This window comes from Palaemon carinicauda, chromosome 30, assembly GCF_036898095.1.
Source record: "Palaemon carinicauda isolate YSFRI2023 chromosome 30, ASM3689809v2, whole genome shotgun sequence".
NCBI classification, from domain to species: Eukaryota; Metazoa; Arthropoda; class Malacostraca; order Decapoda; family Palaemonidae; genus Palaemon; species Palaemon carinicauda.
Genome location: NC_090754.1, coordinates 69958419 through 69971770, shown reverse-complemented (window position 1 = coordinate 69971770; position 13352 = coordinate 69958419). Strand labels below are relative to the sequence as shown.

Genomic DNA, 13352 nt, shown 5'->3' with positions numbered 1-13352 from the left:
GCCACGCACTCAATGTGAGGAAATGTTGTGAGCATTAATAGAAAGCCACTGACATCTGATCGGTTTCATCCAAAATGCAATCACCCTTTATTATGTACGTGTACAGGAAGAATTCTTACCCTTAATTAGGTATCTCGCTTCAGTCCAGGGATCAAGGAATTACTTATGCAACTGGGCTGAGTCTATTGCAACATGTATCCAAAATATCCAGAGGGCCATAAAGGAGATGAAGAAAGAAATACCGTACTCGATGCTTGCTGGAAGAAAATGTGGCCAGAAGCAGTCAAACGACTATAAAGGATTCTCTCTCCTAATAAAATCCACCACTCGGCGGTAACTACGGCAGTGAGGCTGGTGAAATTGCTATGATATGGCTTCACAGATATGACTAACTATGACATAAATGATCTATTCGAGGCCCACTAAAATTCATTAGCGGATAAACATTGGACAGATATGATTTTGTCCAAGTGAGATTGGAGAGCAGCAACACTAGAATCCAGGGGAAGAAGAAAAAGTCTGTCTAATAATAGAATGCTTCTAACTCTAGTAAAATAAAAAAAAATAAAAACTTCCAACAATAACCACGGATGATTCATGTGTTGCATTTCAGAAATTAAGTTAACAAAAGCATGGCAGGTTAAATGAACATTCTTATGAAGAAAAAACAAAGCAGTAACTGGCAATCACTATGTTCCTCACCATAACAAAAATTACCACATCAGCAGAACCAGAAGTTACTTTGCTGGACGACGACATCAACAAAGACATTGTACCACCTGAAGAAGCAACTGGTGAAGTGTTCCTTTCAGAAGGGCAGTACTGTACTGTAATGCATTTCCCATTGTGCAGTCTTTATGGCTCATCATCATCTACATACTGTACGTACTTAGTAATGTACAGCTAACCATCATTATTAATCAAATCAAGTTTATGTATCTTCACTGGAGTGTTCCAATTTTAATCTTTTCTTTTACGCATATGTACGCATCAGTCAACAGTATAATCAAGACTGTATAACAAATTTGTAAGTGTGTTTGCAGAGTTTATAAAAGTTTAAATTTAAAGATAAAATATGAAAAATTATAACAAAAAATATACCATAGATTTGTATCTACTCGGCAGTTCATATACTATTGCTGGGAAACTGGAACGCAACACATGCAACAGCCAATGGATTTATATATAGAAAGGAGTAGAAATGTAGGACAGAATGTGAAAATAGTAGTAGTACTGTAAATAAATTTCAGGACCAAGCGAAACCACTGGAAAAGAGGGTAATGGTTAAAGTGTGGAACTGAAATATGACAAATTCGTAGATAATTAGTATTTTTCCTAATGATACAAACCTTCAGCCATTTATTAGGGGTTATTACTATTAGCTAAGCTAATAGGAGAGCCATTAAAATTTTAGTGAGGGTTAACTACCCATTCCGCTAGTTAGTGGGGGTCAGAGGAGGGGGTAGCATGCTACCGCTCTCGCTCACACAACGGTGATATAGCTCACTTTGCTTGGAGGTAGGACTTCAAGGGGAATAAAGCCGGGGGATAAGTTTGCATAAATAGCTAAAGGTTTGTATTGTTAGGAAAAACACAAATTATCTACAATTTTTTCATTTGTTTCGTAACTGGAATACAAACCTACGCTATTCATTAGGGGTACAGTAACTCACCCAATAGGCGGGTGGATGCCCCTGCCAAATTGGTTTTTGGCTTCGCCCGGGAGCTCCTTATTTTGAATATTGTACCATAAATAAGGAGTCCCTGTACCTCGATAAACGCACGCTGTGTTGAGATGTTTAAAAGCGCGACTGTGCAGGTAAAAGTTATTCCAAGTCTTTGTAAGAAAAACTGTTGTAACCAGGACTTTCCCAATACCACCTCGCCAGGGTATGGGGACCCAACAGTATTAGCTTAATACTAGGAACACAAAGGAGCATGGTTTACCTATTGTGTTTTTAGGTCAGCTTGTGCAGAGAACCCAGGATGCTGCTTTCCCCAAGAGAGGGGAGGATGACGAAAAGAATAAGAGCCAGTCACACCTTTTCATTCACAGAGACTAAAACCAGGTGACAGTGCCCCCAACCTTCTGCTACTTGTCCAAAAAGGAGTTTGAGGTATCATGCCAGCTGTTGTGCAGCCATCACAGGGCCGATAGAGAATGTATCGAGCCTCCTGTGGGTCACGTCTTACAAGTAGTGGGCTGTGTACATATTCCGACGTTTCCACACCCGAGCTTATAGAACCTGTGTCACAGAGAAGTTTTCTTGAATGCCAGAAATAGTAACGCCCCTAGCATCGCGGACACTGGGCCGACGTGGAGGAGGGTATGGATTCAGGGCATGATCTATGACCTTGCAAATACAGGCAGAGATGGTGTTTTTAGTGACTCTCCTCTTGTTCCTCCCTGTGCTGACGAAAAGTGCACACACACACAGGGACGGCCTGAGGCTGTTTTCTTGAGGTACAGCCTCAAACTCTTCACTGGGCAGAGAAAGATACGATCAGGGTCATCAGTTACAGAGAGAAGACTCAAAATCCGGAGTGTGTCGAATCGGGACTCCGCCACTCCCGGATTCTGTGTTTTGGCTACAAACTCAGGGAAGAAGCCGAACGTTACTCTCCCAATCTCCTTGAATGGGCGATGTCGTACGAGAGACCATGAAGTTCACTAACTTGCTTGGCCGAAGCCAAAACTAGCAGGAACATCGTCTTCCAAGTCAGGTTGCGATCTGTTGCCTGGCGTAATGGTTCATAGGGAGGTCTCTTTTGAGACCCGAGAACTCGAACCACGTTCAATGGGAGAGGTCACACTTGAGACTGAGGACAGGTAAGTTCATACTGTAACTCCGTATGAGCATCGTAAGTTCTGGCAATGAGGAAATATCCATTCCGTTGAGTCTAAGGGCGAAGCTTAAGGGTGAGCGATAGCCTTTAACCACCGAGACTGAAAAGCGTATTTCCTCATGCAAATAAACAAGGAACTATGTTATTACTGGATTAATGGCATCGAGAGGAGAGATCCCCTTCCACGACACCAACCACAGAAGACTTTCCGCTTTGCTTGGTAGACTGCTGCTGATGATTTCTGCAGGTATCCAGACATCCTGTTCGCAACTCGTTGCGAAAATCCTCACTGAATGAGGAGATGCTGGATAGTCTCCAGGCGTGAAGTTGTAGCAAAGCTATGGCTTTGTGGAAAATGTTGGCATGTGCTTGTTTGAGTAGATCATGTTGTGGAGGGAGTTCTCTTGGAGACTTCGTCAAGAGTTGCAGAAGGTCCGGAAACCACTCCGCACGATGCCATTGCGGAGCTATGAGTCATTGTGAGGTTCACCAATGTCCTGGCCTTGTTGAGACCCTCGTCATCAGATAGAACGGGGGAAAGGCATAAACGTCAATGTTGCCCCACCGGTGTTGGAATGCATCTTGCCAGAGCGTCTTGGGGTCTAGGACTGGGGAGTAGTAAAAGAGGAGCCTGAAGCTAAGAGCCATTGTGAAGAGATGCACAGTCGGAGAACCCCACAAAGTCAGGACTTTGTTGGCTACCAGATGATCCAAAGACCACTTGGTACTTACAATCTGCGATGCTCTGCTCAGATTGTCGGCGAGCACATTCCTTTTACCTGGAATGAAGCATGCTGATAGTGGTATCGAGTGAATCTCAGCCCATCTCAGTATCTCTACTGCTAGATGGGATAGGGGCTGAGAAAAGGTACCTCCCTGTTTGTTGATGTACGCAACTACTGTGGTGTTGTCGCTCATCACCACCACTGAGTGGCCCGCCAGGAACTGGTGGAACTGTTGAAGGGCCAGAAAGACTGTCTTCATCTCTAAGAGATTTATGTAGAGGTACTCTTCTGACTCTAACCAGCGGCCTGAGGTCATGTGGTACAGCACATGGGCTCCCCACCAATTTTTAAAGTGTCTGAGAACTGCATAAAATCTGGGGGAACGAGAAAATTCACTCCCTTTCGTAGGTTCTCGTCTTGACACCCACCATTCAAGGTCCGACGGGATCAGGACGTTTGGGGAGCTGAAGGCCTGATTCCACTGGGACTTGAGCCGTCACTGGAGAGATCGAAGTCCTGATAGTGGTTTCAAGTGAATCTTGGCCCATCTCAGTTTCTCTACAGCTAGATGGGATAGGGCCTGCGAAACTCCTTGTTTGTTAATGTATGTCACTACTATGGTGGTGTTGCTCATCCCCATCAGTGAGTGGCCCGCCAGGAACTGGTGGAACTGTTGAAGGGCCAGTAAGACGGTCTTCATCTCTAAGAGCTATATGTGGAGATACTCTTGACTGTGCACAGAGGCTTGAGGTCGTATGGTGCAGCACGTGCCCCCCCCCCCCTTTTTTTTTTTTTGAAGAGTCTGAGAACATCATCAAATCTGGAGGGAGGACAAGAAGATCCACTCTTTTTCGTAGGTTCTCGTCTTGACACCCACCATTCGAGGTCCCTCTGTTCCGCTAATCCCATGGGGATCAGGACGTGTGGGAAGTAGGCGGCCTTATTCCACTGGGACTTGAGTCACCACTGTAGAGATCGAATCCTGTGGCGAGCGTTGAAAACTAGACGGGCTTAGAGATGAAAGGTGTCCGAGAAGACGTAGCCATGTCTGGGCTGGAAGTTCTTCTTGTCTGAGAAAGGGTCTTGCGACCTTTCTCAGCCTCGTTATCCTGTTGTCTGATGGGAAGGCTTTGTGTAGATTAGTGTCCAATATCATGCCTAGGTATACCAGTCTCTGCGTAAGAAGCAGGGAGGACTTCGAGGTTTACCATAATCCTGTCTCAGTGTTGAAGAAGGGTGGACACAGAGTCAGATAGGATTAACCAGTCGTCCAAATAATGGAGGAGACGGATGTCAATCCTGTGTGCCCAAGATGATACAAAGGTGAACACTCTGGTGAAGTCTTGAAGTGCTGTGGAAAGACTGAAGCACAGCACCTTGACCTGATATTTCCTGTTGTCTAGGCTGAATCTCAAGTACTTCCTTGAACACGGATGGATTGGGATCTGGAAGTACGAGTCCTTTAGATCCAGTGTGCACATGAAGTCCCTTGGTCTTACCACTTGTCTGACAGTGTCTGCCGTCTCCATGCTGATCATAGTTTGCTTGACAAACTTGTTCACAGCTGAGAGGTCCATGATGGGTCTCCAGACTCCTGACGCCTTTTTCACAAGAGTAGACTGAAAAAGCCCGGGGACTCGTCGAGGACCTCCTGGAGAGCGCCCTTCTTCAACATGGTCTGGACTTCTGCCCTAAGGGGTAGCCCTTTGCTGATCCCATCGCAAAGGAGTCTTATTGATGCTGGATTCCTGATCAGTGTGTTTTGTCGGAAAGAGCTTTTTAGACACCACTGTCTTTGCTACGGTCTTGTTCATCATGGTCTTCGTTGGATAGGACTGCAAAGAAGCTGGTGGTTTATTAGGCTTTGATATCAAAGCCCTATGGAGGAGGGAGTCCAGGTGGGACTTCCTCCATCAATCAGCAACATATTCAACATCCTTTTGCTCCAAGAGAGAGGGTCCCTCTAAAGAGGAGTTCCTGAGCCTAACGATCTCAGCATTCGGGACATGTTGATGGAATTTCTCAGACACAGCATCTCGACATTTCAGAATGGGCGAGAAACTCGATGATGCGAGTGTCTGGGAGATGGAAAGTTTCCATCACTTTTGTGGTGCGTTCCTTGGAGAAATCCTAAGTTCATGCCAGGCTTCCCAGGGTCCCCAACCACAGATCAAGCCACAAAGTAGCCTGTACGGCATAATTCATGACATTCTCCTAGTTGATGATCTCAGATGCAGAGAATGCAACCTGACAGCTGGAGCGCCTCTCTAGAGAGACTCCCTTGGTGAGCTCTTCCAGAGATGAGGAGGAAGAGCTGGACGAGGCTTGTCCAAGATCTCAAAATATCTCATCTGCTGGACACAAGGAGGTGGGAGAAGCTTGGCGGTAGAGCTGGAACGTTGGGAGGAGGAGACCTTGAGACAAGGGCAAACCTGCACTGGTCTTTGAGGGCTTCTGAGTGCCAAAGACACAGTCTAAGACTCTCTTAGCCTTCTCGATGGGGGTATCTCCAGGTCAGTATACCCTTCGAGTACCCTAATAAGAGTCAGGACTTGCCAGAATGCATGTTCTGACTCTTTTTGCTACCCCTCCAAAGTGGGACTAGCAGCGAAGTCTCCATCTTCCAACCATGAGAGCTCCTCTCGAGGTGGGTCGAGGGAATCCCTGGAGTGACTGGTGGTTCCTGCAAGCCTGGAGGCCCTTGAAGAGGACTTTGGTAGAGTCTTTGAGTTCTTTGATTCCTTCCGAGGAAGGAGGTAGGACTCAAGCATCGAAGGCAAGATGGGATTGTCCCTCTTGACTTCCGTCGGCGGTGGAGAACTCTCTGTGCGAGGGGAAACTTCCTCTAAAGGTGGAAGGGACATGACAGGGCAGGCCCGAAGGCTTGCTCTACTGCTCTGACCATGGCTGCTTGCTGGCTGATGCACTGTCAGAAAGATCCCCTGAAGGGAAAGGGACGGGACCAAAGGTTCGCTGTGAGGAGTCTCTACCAATGTTTGCGGTGGTGGCTCCGCCTTTGAAGATGGAATCTTCGGGATCCTGAACCCTTCTGTGGAGCCTCCTTTCCTTTTCCCGGCGGTTGCAGGGAGGGGAATGGGGCCACGGTGACCTGTCAAATCCTCTAATGTAGAGTTCCTTCACCTGTGAGAATGTTTTGAAAGCGTGGGAACCTGCTCTAAGACTGGGCGCAAGTGCGCACGAGTGTGCTGGTGCGTCGGCAAGCGCTTGCGCGCAGTAAGGAACTGGTGCGCAGGTGAGCGCTGGCACTTAGGACAGCGCTGACTTGCAGGTGAACGTGGCTGCGCATGAGAATGCTGCCATGTAGGAGAGCGCTGTTGCGCTGGCGAGTGAAGGTGTGAGGGTGAGCACTGGCGAGCTGGCAAACGCTGGTCTCTAGAATGCCGAGAATGTGGTGGAGAGCACCGGCGATCGCTGGAGCATTGGAAGGAGCTGACGAGCAGGTGAACACTGATGCACCAAAGAGTGCTGAAGCGATGGAGAGCGATGATGCTCTGGGAAGTGTTTAAGTGCAGGAGGGCGCTGACGTGATGCTGATGAGCAGTGTTGCAACTGAAGGGTGGTGGTGCGCTGAGGAGTTTTGACGCGCACCCAAACGTTTTGGAGATGCATTAAAGCAGGCAGACGAGGAACAGAAGACAGGTCAGCAGGTCGGTGTGAAGGAAGGTCTGAAACAGTGATGTGCCCTTTAGACGGGCGAACATCATCTGACGGGGATCGCGAACAATCAACAGAAGAGTCTAGGGCCAAAGTCTGAGGACTAGTGGCAGCGCCGCCAGGAGAATGTCCAGGAACCGGCGAAGAATGAGGGCCAGAAGACAAATGAAGCGGACGCTCCTCTAAGGGGGTATGGGTGCGAAGATGAGGCTGAAGAGCCAAAGAGGCGATTTTTCACCAATGGTGAAAGGCCACCTCTAAGGCAAAGTGGAGGGCAAGCTCTGCAAGATCGAAGACGCCCTCTAGGGGCCGGAAGATCAGCAAGCTGACCTTGAGGAGCAGCAGTCCTACGCAGAGGAGTCTCTTCGGGTGACCTTGTCGGAGGACGAGAAACACTCGCAGGAGAAACAGACGAAAGACTTAGTTTACTCCTTGAAGGATGAACAGGAACGGGAGAAACGCAGTCGGCTGCAACAGCGGGAGAGTCTGAGATTCTGAAGGTGCAGGGGTGTCGGCAGTGGCCACAGAAGACGCCTCAGACACTACAACGTCGACGCTCGACAGAGGATTTAACTCCGAAGTCGACGAAGGCTACGCACTAGCACCAAGCATGATGAATTGCAGCAAGGAGTCCTTCTTAGAGGGCGGACCAGGAAACACAAAGACGACCAGACCTGTAAAAAGGGAGACAAGGCCTCACCCTTGGGAATGAGAGGGGACGCTACGTGCTCCCGGAAGAGACTGAACGAGCAAGAGCTTCGAAGAAAGGTCGGGAAGCGGAAGAAGAGGTCCTGGGTTTACCCCTTTTGAAGAAACCTTTGAAGGAGAAATAGCCCAATTTGACTTCTTCTGCCAATGCCCAAACCTTCCCCATTGGAAAGCAAGACCACTCCCAACACTAACGACACCTGTTATCACTATCACACCATTCACCTCTGCAGGCGGGACAAAGAGTGTGGCGATCGATGACCACGGCTGACATGAAGGTTCCGCAAGGCCGACCTTCAAGTGCGGGGCAAGTACCCATGGTCGCAGAAGTCAACACACAAACACACTAATCAAAGAGAAAGCACAAACAAAAGCAATTAATGGCAGTCCAAAATAGGCGAAGGATGAAATACGGTAACGATCGTTCACCATCTGAGTCAAAAGCAAAGTAAGCTAAATTACTGGTGTGAGCGAGAGCAGTAGCAAGCTAAGGTCCCCTATCCCTGCTAACTAGCGGAATGGGTGGTTAACCCTTGCTAATATTTTAATGAAATAGGTACTGCATTAGAAGGCATAAATCTTTCAGGTGACACCAGCCCTCCCAGTTTGGTTTTGTAACCTATTCAATAAACAAAAACTGATCTGTGAACTAAAAAGGTAATAAGTTGTTTACCCAAAAATAAAATAGCCTGGTACATTCAGACAAAGCAAACCTTTCATCAAGCAGATTACAGTATTTTCCCTTGCACAAAATACTCCTGCATTCAAGGTCTCAATGCCCTTATGCAAATTTGCATGTAATAAAAGTTCCAATCTTCATTTCAAGTTCTTTCAGCTTAAGCCTGTAGTGCTTATTATCATAAGTAAGGCCTTAATAAAAAGGATGCCAGATTCTCATTTATGGAGCATTATACTTCTTCGATGTAAATGAACTTATTTTGCACTAGCCAAGTGTAAAGTGTATATTAAATAGTGGCACTTTCTTTTATTCAATTTTACTCCTCCAAGTATCAGCATATTGTACTGTATGGCAATATATTAACTTTTTTTTTTTTCATTTGCCAGGTGTCTCAATTCATCCAGCACAAGTGTCCAAATTCACCAAACACATGTTTGGCCAGGATGCTAGGTTAAAGTTTATCAGTTTAAAGTGTGAACTTGCAACAATTAAACATTTAAGAACATATTTCACACAAAAATAAAGTACTAACTTTTGTAATAAAACTTAAAAACCACATTTTCATTTAATCCAAAAATTGGGGTGGGGGGGGGGGGAACCTGTACAAACTCGCCTAACTTAATGATCCTCTAAATTATTCAAACTGTCCAAACTCACCTAGCATAAACATCCTATATAGCTTCCTCTAGTATCTAGGTATACAGTTAATTCTAAGTCTTACCTTCTCCACCATAAGGCTCAATACTACACATTCTAAAATTTTCATTCCTAATCTGCCAGTTGAATCAGTAGAACTTCACAGAGGTTCCAACTTGCAACAAATGTTATGCTGAACAGGCTGGTATGTCCTTCATGGTTTGAAAAGGATAATTTTGATGTTACGGATCAAGGATGTTTCATATTCTTAATTCATTACTTGTACAGATTATTTTCTTATTTCCCTTCTTCACTGGTATAATTTCCCCATTGGAGTCCTTGGGCATAAAGCATCCTCCTTGTCCAACTAAGATTGTAGCTCAGATAATAATAATAATACTAGTATTCAAGGTTATGTTTCCTCTCAAAATCTATTACTATGTACAAACTGTGACCTTCAAATGGACATTCCTTCTTTAGCAAAGATATCACATGTACAGTAATTAGTTTACCCTGACTTGAGATCACAATCATACAAATCAAGAATACATCATAACACTTTCTTAAGTCGTAAAGGTTTGAAATTAGATTTGTGATATTTAACAGTCTATTTGAACTATGAAAAATCATCTTTAGTAGAGTGCTAACTAAAAGTTAGTGTACAGTATAATCCTTAAATAAAATAACGAGTCTTTTCACACAGTACATCATTAACGCTTGGCATATTGTGAAACAGGCAATGGGAATCCAAAACAAAACCGATGTTCTAAACCTTCAAATGAAGCACACTCTACTTTTAGTTATAGAAAGAAATTCACAACTACATTGAAAAAAAAAATTCCTTCTGCACTGGTTAGAGGTTTATGGAAATAGCTTCTTGAGGTAAGGCATTTCCTACAAATTTGTGTTTTATCTTTAAGTTGTCAAGTTCGTAAAACTGCGTAGAAAAGAATAATATCTTATCGTATAGTAAGCATACTGTATCCACTTGTAAATATTGTATTCTTAAATCAATCTGAGTTTCATTCACAGATCCACATGGTCAATAAGATCATGTCAAGAATAACAATGTATGTGCACTTCAGCAGCAACAAAATATCAAAACTTATGTGGTGGTCCCAATTGTTTGTATATAAATGGTAAAATGCTGAAAAAGAAACTTTTTCTAATAGTGCTTCCTTTCCAGATTATTTAACTGACAAAATATAATTATAAACTTTACCGAATAGTTATAAAACAAGTAAATCCAAAATAAAAAGTGGCTCATCAAAACTACAAATAACAAAAGGACTGTAAAGATAACTCGTTCAAGTCAGTTATGAGGACAAAGTTCTCCCTCGCTATTCACCGATACAGTACTAGATTCTATTTGCTTTGAAATCTAAACAATTTCATCAGAATTTTTCAGTTTTACTGGAAAAAAACTCCAATAAAATCTAAGTGCTTCTCCTTTTACAGTATTTGAAATGTATTTTCTTACCAATAAATCAATCGCTGATATGGCTTTGTTTTCACTTTATTCTAAAAAGCTGAAACATTTGTGACGAGGTGACAAAATTCTTCAGGCCTTAACCACCTGGTCATGAATCCAGGTCCTATCTACAAAGAAAATACTGACATTATCATATCTTTCATTCCTACATAAATTGTAATAGTATAATTTCTTTACATATCGCTACCTCATTGCAAGAGGGTCGTAACTCCAAATTCCTTATTTTTCAGGAGACGCAATTGAAAGTTGCTAAGTCCTATGAATTTGATCATGTTTCACAATCTTCTTAGTGCCATCTCTCGGCCGCTAATTCACCTAGATTTACGACTCTTTTACCAAAAGATGCAGAATTCGGCAATCTTGTACACCATATAACTCAAAACTAGCAAATTTGGAGTTACGACCCTCTTGCAATGAGGTAGCGATATATTCTTTATCCTAATATATTTCTCTTATCCCCTTACAGTTTTACATAATTTCCTTCCCTTTACTCAAATCCCTTCATGTTCTGATGCACGAGAACATCTACCAATTTATGTCAGCGATTTCTTATCTAAATATGGGTTACATGGTGACCTATGTGGTAACATCCCTGATCGGTGATTGCCAGACTGGGGTTCGAGTCCCGCTCAAACTTGTTAGTCCCTTGGGTCGCTGCAACCTTACCATCCTTGTGAGCTTAAGGATGGGGGGTTTGAAGGAGCCTATAGGTCTGAGTCATCGGCAGTCACTGCCCGACTCCTCTTGGTCCTAGTTTGGGTGGAGAGGGGGCTTGGGCACTGATCATATGTAGGGTATATATGGTCAGTTTCTAAGGCATTGTCCTGCTGATAGGGCTATGTCACGGTCCCTTACCTCTGCCATTCATGAGTAGCCTTTAATGCCAGCCATTTTATTACAATATAAAGATGTGAATTATAGCTAATACCTAGCATTTTAACACAATACGAAAAGATGTATTACGAATTGTGTCAATCATTTTACTGCCACATTTACTGTGCATTCCGGCTAGCGCCAGACATTTTAACGCCATATCAAGATGCAAATCAAAGCTAGTGCAGACTACTTCAACGTCATTTCGAAATGATACCACTGGCTATCGTAAAAAAACTGTTTATTGGGGCTTGTGCCTCCTATTTTAATAACTTCTGAATATATGTATTAAGGGTAATATTGGCCCTTATAATACCATGTTGTGATGTGCATTAGGGCTAGTTTTGTATTTGCAGGGGATGCAGGAATACTGTAAGGCAAAGGGGAAGAGTAATGAGAAAGTTCCCCAAAGGGGGAGGGGTCAACATGTGGTAAACCTACCAAAATATTATTGGGTTATCCTGCCTCCTTTGGCTGAAACCTCCCTTGATTGAATAACGAGATTACGGGTCGGAGTCAACCATTAAAAAAAAAAAAATAAAATCCAGAGGATTTATTTCATAAGATGCAAAAAATTGCATTTCAAACCTTCAGCTATTTATAGATTATCTGTGATTTTCTATGATGAGACCTCCAAAGAAACAACATTAGCCTTTGAGCAACTTACTCCAGTGAACATGAAATCTCTTTTACTTAGTAAGTGAAATAAACTAAGAAAAACTAATTCTACACAGAAGAAAACTTCCTTATTACCAAAGCTTAATAGGGGTGTATGTATGATTACGGCCAACTTCGTATACGGTTTGTAAGTGCAGTCACAGGGGAGTGTTAGCCCCCGTTAGGTAAGTAGGTAAGGACACGGCTTTTAGGTTAGGTTAGTTGATGTCCATTCCTAATCAAAACGGGGAGGAACTGGCTGCTGATATACAAAGGCTCCAATTAATTAGCCTAAATAATTTCATTAAAGATTGTGTGACCCTTTACTATTTGGCAAGATATCATGAGAAGAGGTTTGTGTGTCTGCCAGTCTATGAAGTACACTGGAATAGAATAGAAACTCACTTCAAGTATAATTACGTAAAGGATGAGCTGACATACCGTAAGTATGTATGTATGTGATATAGATATATATATATATATATATATATATATATATATATATATATATATATATATATATATATATAAAAGTAGGAAGATAAATAAAAGCTCTAAATCAGATCAGCACAACACCTAGACCAATCACAAGCTAACAAATTCTAAGCACCATTGCCTAAGGTAGGCAATAACCTAGGCAAAAGGCAACAGCAAAGGAAAAAATGGAGATATCAACAAACCCGTAGACCTGACTGGGCCTAAGTTATCCATTTACTGGTGCTTTATGATTAGTACGGACAAGCCAACGTGTACGTTTGGCACTTTAGCCTAGATAGCCCATAACCTAACCGAAGCCAAGGCCACATACAGCCCTTCTTAACTTGGTAGCCATGCTCCCTGAAAACCAACTTTCCCAATTGAAGATATAGGAAAAAGAGCTATATCAACTTAACCTACCTAAAAATATAGACAATTGATAGGCATAGGCTATTCTAAAATTTTTATAGGAGTAAGCCTTTCTATGCTGGCTCAATTAAGTCAGAAGCTGTTTATGGTAGAGGTGGATGATTAATTATGATTACAACGCGATATTACATGTCAAATTAGGTCTCTCTCTCCC

General features: G+C 43.4%; 1 protein-coding gene across 4 annotated transcripts in view; it reads right to left on the bottom strand.

Moving 5' to 3' along the window:
• Positions 1-13352, bottom strand: part of LOC137623257 (ataxin-2 homolog) — a 74603-nt gene that overhangs the window by 60496 nt on the left and 755 nt on the right. The gene's annotated exons all lie outside the window — the stretch shown is intronic.